Raw genomic sequence first — 10,650 nt, forward strand, 5'->3', positions numbered from 1 at the left:
CTTTTCACATCCCAGTCACATAAGCTAATACTTTAAAATGGATAGATAATGGATAGATGGCCAGCAGATAGATAGATAGAGATAAAAGTACATTTCCTCTTGGTTCTATTTCTCTGGAGGGCCCTAACTAATATACCACCCACCTACTGATAACTACTTCTAATCTAGAGATCCTCTGGTTAAGGGTGAATCTCCCTTTTCAAATATAGAACAACCACTAGTTTTCCTACATAGCTAGACAACAAGTCTTTAAAATGTGACCTTTAACAGTCCTCCCTTCTGGGTTAATGCCCTTCCAAATTAACATAGAGCTTATTTAAACAAACAAACAAAATCAGACAGTAACACTGCACCTGCAGTAGCCAGAGGTGCTCATGGTAAAGAATTCACCTGCCAAAGCAGAAGACATAGTGACGTGGGTTCAATCCCTGGGTAGGGAAATGGCAACCCACTCCAGTATTCTTGCCTGGAGAATCCCATGGACAGAGAAGCCTGGTGGGCTATAATCCATGGAGTTGCAATAAGCTGGACACGACTGAAGCAATTTAGCATGCAAACAGGATACATAAAGATATTAACCCATCCTATGACAAAAAGAAAAGCTTTTCCAATTTCCAATAATAATGCCTCTCATCACATCTCAGATATAATGAGAAGGCTAAAAGGCATTTTCATGTTTATATGAACAGAAAACCAGACTATGCTAGAACAGATCTATTCTGTTCTGTGGCTACCTGAGGAGGATTCTATCAAAAAAACAGGTGTTGGGGACAGAACTGTGTTCCCTGAAAATGTATGTATTGAAGTCATAACCCCCATTATTTATGGGTGTGACTGTACTTGGAAATAGGACCTTTAAAGAAATGATTAATTTAAAAGAAGGCCATTAGAATGGTCCCTAATCCCAAATGACTGGTATCATTATAAGAAGAGGAAATTTGGACACACAAAGAAACATTAAGGGTGCACACACCCAGAGGTGAGCCTATGCATGAACCCCATGATAAGGAGCCATCTGCAAACCAAGGAGAGAGGCTTCAAAACAAAAAAAACTGCCAACACCTTGAGCTCAGACTCCTAGACTCTAGAACAGTAAGAAAACAAATTTCTATTTTTAGGCTACCTGGTCTGTGGTGTTTTGTTATACAGCCCAAGTAAACTAATACAACAGAAAACCAGAAGTCCCATTCACAACTCTACTTCTATAGAACAAGAACTTTTTATCTTGCTTTTTTATTTTTCCACAGAGTTATGATGTTTTTCTGACAGAGTCCTGACAGTCTTTCCAGATGGTAGGCTATGGAGTCAGGTAAGCCTGGCCTTTTCATTTTTTGATTACATTTCTTCAGAATAATGAGAAAGAAGAGCAACATGGAAAGAAGGCCATAATGTCCAGTTCCAAAAAGTTTTGAGGTCACCACAGAAATTTAGTACATGACATGTAGCAGCAGACTGACCAAAGAGAGATGAGGATTATGTGAGTGAGGAGGATTATGTGAGTGAATAGAGAAAATAAAAGTAAGGAATTAAGATAAGCATGGAACAGAGAAGCAAAAACTCATCACTATTCTAAATCTAGATGTCTAAAAGCATTCGAAAACCTTGAAGTAATTTTGTTTAGTTTTGTGTCAGACCAGCAGTTGAGGCCATATTTTTTTCTTCCCAAAATATAACCATCAGTTTTGTTATGATCTTCAAACCATGAGAGTAAATGGTTGGGTGAATTTCACTTAATCATGTAAGAATTTGGGCTGAAATTGACTTCAGGCCGAAAAGCTAGAAGCACAAGGAACATGTCAAATTCTCCAGTGACTTATGATAAATTCTTAGAGTGTGAAACTACTCCTCTCTGTTTGTAGATAAGGGCTGTTCAAAGGCATCTGTGCATTTGAGAAATAAAGTGAATGGAAAATTTCTCTAAGTAGGGCATATTTCTGATGACTAAGATTAGTACATTATGTCTACTCCAAACTAATTCAATAATGGATTGTCCCCAGATAAGCACACCAAAATGGGTCATACGTAACTTAGAGCTGAAATAGCAGGCATAAATTTACTAATTTAGCTCCCTATAGAACTGGTCCAAAGAAACCAAAAAAACTCCCCAAAGACCCCCCACAAATAACTGACTAGGATAGCAGGACTTTGGTTACGTGATTACATTAAGGTCATTAATAATTGCAGGAAATGACTAACCCATTCATGCTTTTTGTGAAACATGAAACATTGTAGTATGTCGTTTATTGCAGCATGTCGTTTATCTTTCAAATTTTTTTTTCATGATCCAAGTGAAAAGTTGAGTACTCATTACATGAGAGGAAAATCAAGTTAGAGAATGCCATAAATTTATAGAGAGCTGCATTGGAAAACACATCTTGAAAGTGACATAGCTATGATTGATGAGAAAAATCTCTTACATTTATAGCAGTTTTTCACTGAAGATTTTAAACCTTGTGATTTTGTTTAAACAAAAGTACTACTGTTTTTTAAAAGGTGTTAGAGAAGTTTGAACAGCAATTTCCAAATTCCAGAGAAACTGAATTCAAGCATAGTTTATCTGGAATTGAAATGAGCATATTTTGTCTCCTTCCAAGAAAAACCTAAGACAGTAGGGACATGCATTTCTGTATGTTTTAAATTATAAATATTTGAAAATACTAGAGCTTTACAAAGTATAGGGAAAACTGTAAGACAGAAATTAAAAATCACAGCCTTCCCTCATGTGAAAGTGATAATTATACTTTACTCGAAACTCTTTCCGTCAGAATGTATAAAATCCTTATACAACAGAAGGGTGGGGTGGGCTAGACTCTTTGAGTGGAAAGTAGACTAGAAATGAAAACAGAAATACTCTCTCCTTCCAAGACAACTGTTCCTTCGGGGAAGATTTTGTGCTGCAAATATTCCTAAGGCACTTCCTAGTATTGTTATAGTTAGTTATGAAAAAGAAGCCCGTTTTCTGGAATGTGAAACCAAGAATTCAGGTGATGAATCAAAATCCTTGACTTGAAACTTAGTCTCTTCTTTCGTACTCTTTTGTTAGTAAACTCACACAGGTTTTTTCACACATCTGTGCTTCAGTATTGCCCTTGTCAATGTAGAAAGTCTCTTGCCTAAATATTTATTAAGCTGAGGAAAATAGAATAGGGCATATAAGACAGATCTCTTAGAGTAAAAAAACAAAAACCAAAAAAGCTGCTACTTTGTTGAAATAGTTTATTGCTCTGCTTCAGCTATAAAATGTCCTCCACTTTGATAATTTTATTTGGATCTCTCAGTTCTTTTTTTTCCCCGTCTAACCTCAATAACAAGTCAAATGTTCCATAAACTTCAATAGAGTAAAGAAACTTCTCTGACAGGTTCCTGGATTTTTCTACTCAATCATGTTATATCAGATCAAAGTAAAATAGCTTCTGTGAAGCTAGCAGTCTCATGAAAGACTGTATAACCAAGTGCTGGTTGAAGGGTTGTGTTCATAAGTCAAAGCCACAAGCATCACCAGGAGAACACAGAAAATTCTCGCCACAACCTCTTCACTTGGGATCTATGCACAGTTTCCATCTCAAATTCATTTGAGATAATCTCTTCAACTCATAAAGTTTAGAATAAAAATCAAAATTACATTTTTTTAGTCGAAGTAGACATATTTTCCCATCTGGATCCCCTGCTCATCTGTCAAGTTAGGCCTGGAAAGGGCTTCACAAATTATCTAGTCCAGCAATTTCTAGACATCTTCATGCAAAAGCTCTTTTATCAAATGAAGTCTTATCCCAAGCTCTGATCTCTAAGATGATTTGGAAGTGACTCTCTCTTGGTTGAGAGAGGGAATGAGGAAGTTTCCCCCCTCTCCTCCCGCCCCCTCACTGTCTCTCATTCCCACCTGGAACCATCATCCCATCTTCAGAACCATAAAGCTGTGTAGAATGTATTTTGAAAACAACTGATCTCCTGTTTTATTTTACAGACAAGGAACATTAGTTTGCTACCCTGGTGAGAAAGAACCCATATCTATTGAACACATCTATTAAACACCTGTGCTATTTTTATTACACAATCCCTTATAATTTTCTCCCCATTATTTTCTGGTTTCTTATTTCCAACAGTATAATTGAGTTGATTGCCTCTGTGGGTCTGGGGATCACAGAGGTCCCTATACTGGGGAACCTGGGCAAGGGGAAGGGCTACGATTTATGGACAAAGTAGTAGAGAGAAATGTGAAGTGTAGCTCATATATATGATTTAGCCACCCAAAGGTAAATTATAGACAGAGGAGACTAAATTAGAGTAAAAGAAACTCAGAACAGCAATTCTCAAACTTTTGGTTTCACTTCAATGTGTTGAAAGTCATTAAGGACTTCAAAAATCTTTAGTTCATGTGATTAAATATCAAAAAGATGTTTATAATAAATAAAACTGGGAAATGAGATAAATATCATTTCAAGTAAATAAACACAAACTAGACAAAAAGATAGGACTTACTGCCACCACCCTACCTGCAAAATACAAAAGAAGGTCATTATTACATGAAAGAAAACCAGCAGAAAGATTTCACAGTCTTTGCACAGCTTATTTCCCCAGAACAAGTGAAGTCTCCATGATTCCAATGTATAATTGCTGTGAATAAATACAACATAGTAAGAAATTGATTTTACTTAGAGAGAAACTAAGCCCTTTAAAGGCTTTTGCAACTTGTTGTAGACTGTTACTATTTAGGGGTTTGAGGTAGTTTCACCATAAACATCTTTGCCATAGATGCCTTTGCTGGGATCATTTTCACTGCATAACTACTTGCCATAGGTAATTTTACTGTAAAAGATAAAATAACTCTTTGATAGTTTGGTTTCCTTTCTCCACTGACACAGTACTCCCATTCTTTTATTTCATACACCTGAGTCCTCATAATGATGTGTTCGTGTGTGCATGCTCAGCTGTTCAGTCAAGTCTGACTCTGCAACCCTGTGGACTTCAGCCCACCAGGCTCCTTTGTCCATGGGATTTCTCCAAGCAAGAATTCTAGAGTGGGTTGACATATCTTCCTCCAGGGGATCTTCCAGACCCAAAGATTAACCGGTGTCTCCAGCATTGCAGTCAGATTCTTTATGTCTGAGCCATCAAGGAAGCCCTTAATGATCTCTTTGATGACAAGTAAACATGGCAGTCTTAAAATAGTAGATAACAGCCACATATATCAACTTGATAGGAAACAAGGTAATGAAACTTACTGGAAGTATGAAATAAGACAGTGTAAAACCAATTTAAGACTTCCCTGGTAGCACAGCCTCCTAATGCAAAGGTGGTACTTTGGCCACCTGTGGTGAAGAGCTGACTCATTGGAAAAGACCCTGATGCTGGGAAAGATTGAAGGCAGGAGGAGAAGGGGACAACAGAGGATGAGATGGTTGGATGACATCACCGACTCAATGGACATGAATTTGAGCAAACTCTGGGAGATGGTGAAGGACAGGAAAGCCTGGTGTGCTACAGTCCATGGGATTGCAAAGAGCTGGACACAACCAAGTGACTGAACAACAACAACAAAGCCAGACTGCATACTTTACAAGACAATGATAACATGCTACTGCTGCTGCTGCTAAGTCGCTTCAGTCGTGTCCGACTCTGTGTGACCCCATAAACAGCAGCCCACCAGGCTCCCCTGTCCCTGGGATTCTCTAGGCAAGAATACTGGAGTGGGTTGCCATTTCCTTCTCCAATGCATGAAAGTGAAAAGTGAAGTGAAGTCGCTCAGTCGTGTCTGACTCTTAGCGACCCCATGGACTGCAGCCTACCAGGCTCCTCCATCCATGGGATTTTCCAGGCAAGAGTACTGGAGTGGGGTGCCATTGCCTTCTCCAAATGATGGCATATCAGTTTGCAAATACTTCAGTTGGATTAAAGGTGCAGAGCTGAACCCACATTTCCTGTATGACTTTGGAACATCCATCAGTGGACACATGACAACATACCAAGAACAAACAGTAGTGTAGAGGCTCTCAAAATACAACTCAGTTACAAATGTGCATCCTGGTTTTTGGAAACTGATACCTCTCGTAATGAAGGAAGAACTTTTAGCAACAACAACAAAAAAACTGTGATGCTGAACAAGGAGATGAATTGACAAGCATAGAAAAAGTATAGAATATTATGAATGAACAAAAAGACTTGGAAGACAAGTGGTGCTCAGGAACCAAAAACAAAATAAAATCAATTATTTGCATAGTATTATCATGAATCAAATGTATTCAAATATTTTGTATTTCACAGTAAAGTATTTTTAACTTTGTTATTCGTTTTTCATGTTGCAGTATGTCCTTTTTAATGATGCTCTTTTATTTATTTTTTTTTGTTTTATCTTTTACAGCAAAAATGTCTACATATTTCAAAAATGTCAGATTGAATCATTCTTATGTGCTCCATGCTAGGCATGTTAAATTCCATAGTCATCTTCAGAGTAACTTAAAAATCTATCCAGTGTAGTCTCTCAATGCCAACGCTTCTACCACTCTCTTTCCTTTCAAAAATAAGTTGCATGCTGAGCTGATTCACTTGTCACCATTCTCTTAATGCTTCCTTCGTGTGGTCTCCACAGCCTGCTCTCAAAGGTGTACAAAGACGTGCCTACACAACAACTCAGGGAGGTCTCTACTGGGGCACAGGGATGAACAACTCAGCCCAGGGATCCTGGACCCATCCCTACACACTCTCCTACCTCCAAACTTTCCTCCCCATACACATACTCACACGCACACATCTTAGCCTCAGAAGTTTTTGTTCATGAAAAAGATGCTTTGCAAAGTCTCTGTTCAGGAGAACAATTGTAATGCATTTAAAAATATGAACTGTAGCCATATTTTTTTTCTGAACTAATGGGTAAGAAAATGATAAATATAAGGAATGACACTGTATTAGAAATTCGACTCATGCAACTGTAAGTAAGAAAAAAATCAATCTCCCGAAACCATACACATTTTTCAACTTTTCCTTTTCAATGCACTGCAAAGAATACATTTTCAATATATTACAAATAATACCTTGTTAGAGGAAATTTAACAAAAAGAGAGAGAAGAAAGAAATAAAAGTAGGAGTGGGAGAAACTGTATAGATAAAAACTTAAAAAAAAAATACAATCATTTCTCTTGCGTCTACCCTGTCTGTAAAACTCAATCAGCCAATAAAAAAGTGAATGCTTTTAAGGTTGAAAGAAGGTTATAAGAGAGGTATTGTTAGGGGAAACACACTGATTGAAACCGCCCACCCTAGCCAGGCACCATAGTAACCATTTGCATAAGTTGTTTTATGACAGGAGATCCTGATAAGGAATAGGAACTAATAAGCTACCACCAACCAGAAGAGTTCGGGAAAGGTCGAAAGGAGACACCGTGTGTCCGTCCACTTCCCAGAATCCCTCTTGCTAGCATCCATCTTGGCTGAGCCATGCGTGCGCCACCAGGAAAGACTCTGAATTAGAATGATTGGCCAAAGACCACCTGGAAACTAATCCCATCACCATAAACCCTGAGACTGTGAGCCACGCGGCAGAGCAGTTCTCCCCGGTTCCCTTACCCTACTGCTCTCCACTCAGTTGCCCTTTCCCAATAAAATCTCTTGCTTTGTCAACACATGTGTCTCTTCAGACAATTCATTTCTGAGTGTTAGACAAGAGCCCTGTTTCGGGCCCTGGAAGGGGTCCGCCTTCCTGCAACAGTACCTCTATGATTATAATACTTTTGAAGTTTCCAACCACCAATACTTCTGCGATTTGAATGTTATGTGAAAGAGGCACCATCAACATTTGCAGAATCTGATAGAGATACCAACAGGGAAATAACACAAGTACATGGGAATAGAATGTCCCCACCAAAGGAAAGTGTCAGGTGAATAATGACATATACCAGAATACTGCTGGCATTTAGGACTTAGTGTAATATGGAAAAATAGTGAGGCAAACAGGGAAAAAAAAATTAGTAAATGTGTCCTAGAGAAATGCTAGTCTGGAAAATTTACATTCTCCTTTTCATTTTTCTCAACTAAAAATACATGGTGGGTTTTGACTGGAAAAATGTGCATATTTTTAATAGGAGGCTCTGTAAATTATCCATCAGGGAACATGGAAGAAAAGACAAGCTATGGCATTAAAATGACCTCAGTGGAGGCTGACACAACAAAGAGGTGAGAATTCCCTATTTTCTGGCATTGGTGCTACTGAGCTCTGTCAGAGCCCACTCCCCTTCCTGGTTCATGCCTGCAACAAAGGGCCCTGAATGGTCTTCCTGGGGAGGTATTTAAGCAACTGAGAAAACATAAGTATAAATACAATTAAACCTGACTGGAGGGCAAAGAATTTCTGTGCTAATTTCAGGCTGAGTCATTTTAGCCCTGTGGTTTTGGGCAAGTTTGTAAACCTCATTTTATCTGAGATTGGAAAAGGCTCTGATGCCGGGAGGGATTGGGGGTAGGAGGAGAAGGGGACGACAGAGGATGAGATGGCTAGATGGCATCACTGACTCGATGGATGTGAGTCTGAGTGAACTCCGGGAGTTGGTGATAGACAGGGAGGCCTGGCGTGTTGCGATTCATGGGGTCGCAAAGAGTCGGACACGACTGAGCGACTGAACTGAACTGAACTGATGGTCATATACCTAGGAACTCTGAGATAAGGCACAGGAGGTCAGGTCTTTGTTTCTGAGATGCCAATCTCCTAATTTCCTTTTCTTCTCTAAGGGCTATCTAGTGTTCTCAAGGCATTAATTCAGTTTCATAGTTTGTTTGTACACCAGTATTCACACAGTTCTGTAGAATTTTATTAGGATCCTTAACCAAAACTTAAGGATACTTGGAAGAAAAACTGTGACAAACCTACACAGTGTATTAAAAATCAAAGATATCACTTTGCTGACCAAGGTCTGCATAGTCAGAGCTATGGTTTTACAGTAGCCATGTACAGATGAGAGATTTGGACCTTAAAGAAGGCTGAGCACCAAAGAATTGATGCTTTAGAACTATGGTGCTGAAGACTTGAGAGTCTCTTGGTCTGCAAGAAGATCAAACCAGTGAGTCCCAAAGGAAATCAATCCTGTATATTCACTGGATGCTGAAGCTGAAGCTCCAATACTTTTCCCACCTGATGCAAAGAGCTGACTCATTGGAAAAAACCTTGATGATGAGAAAGACTGGCAAGAGGAGAAGGGGGAGACAGATGATGAAATAGATGGATGGTGTCACTGACTCAGTGGACATGAGTTTGAGCAAGATAGTGGAGGATAAGGAAGGCTGGCATGCTGCAGTTCATGGGGTCACAAAGAGTCAGACACAACTGAACAACAACAACAATCATAACTTATAACAACTAAAAAGATCCGCTTGATAAATATAACACTAATATACAGCCTTCATATTTAAGATTCTCTCCCACATTTTCAATGGCTACTAGGAAAGTTTAAGTAGTCTAGCTGTTTTCAGAGAAGATTGATCAATGTTCTCTGTGCAGAGTCATAGTGACATGACTGGGACCTACCATGAACCTAATTTCTCTTTATTTCCTATTCTGTTTTCTTTTTAGATAGCTTTCCCTTCTTTGGCTCCAGAGGACTTTTGTCTTCTTTCAGTTCAGTTCAGTTCAGTTCAGTTGCTCAGTCGTGTCCGACTCTTTGCGACCCCATGAATCGCAGCACGCCAGGCCTCCCTGCCCATCACCATCTCCTGGAGTTCACTCAGACTCACGGCCATCGAGTCCGTGAAATACTTTTAACAGCATTCAGCCCTTGAGGGCTGTGTTTGTGTGTATTTGGCCCAGCTTCTCTATTTAAAAAAAAATTTTTTTTGCAGTATTGCTTGTGAAATTTCCATTTATTATTTTGTAACTATGTTCGTGAATTTCTGTTCTCAGCTTGCAAATAATTACTGGATTTGGTTTGCCTTTTCTAGTGTGAGGCATGAAACTCACTTGCCCTGGAGTTACATACACAGTCATAGATCTGCCTCAATCTGCACCAAAACCCATCCTCTGGAGAATGGAATGCTTCTGAGTTTTCTTCCCAAGTAATTCTTGGCAGGGCTGAAGGCTTTAGTAGCCCCTAAAGAAATTTTGCTGTCTGGGCTTCCTGACAAAGGGCCTTCATGAAATCACAACCTTAAGGAAACAGACCTGCTCTGCTGGAACTTTTTGGTTTCATAGGTTTCAAACTTGCCTCTCACAGCTTAGAGACAGGAGCAACAAGGCTACTTGGGAAGGAGCAGCAGCTCTTTTTATTGCATACTCTCATCTATCTGGACATCATTTATAAAATAACGCTGACATGTATAAAATGCTGTAACATTTGAGTTCTTTTAAATCTACCATTGGATTGTGTAACAATAAAAATACAGGCAGTCATGAAGCAATGTTCAATAAAACAGCATTTTATTGCTATAGAACTAGCTTATGGGAGCCTTGCTCTAGGAAAGTCTGTAACTTTAGGAAATCAACAACAAATTACAGCAAGGAAACTCCTGTTGTTACATCATTTATCTTCCTTAATGAATTAAAATTATATTTTTTAGCCTAGCTCATAAATATGCAAATTACCTAAGATTGAGGGGGTGGGGGAAAGAACTCTTGGAAGCTACTACTACCACAATTTGTGAAAAGTGAAAGTCACTCAGTCGTGTCGAACC

The sequence above is a fragment of the Capra hircus genome, chromosome 20 (assembly GCF_001704415.2).
Source record: "Capra hircus breed San Clemente chromosome 20, ASM170441v1, whole genome shotgun sequence".
NCBI classification, from domain to species: Eukaryota; Metazoa; Chordata; class Mammalia; order Artiodactyla; family Bovidae; genus Capra; species Capra hircus.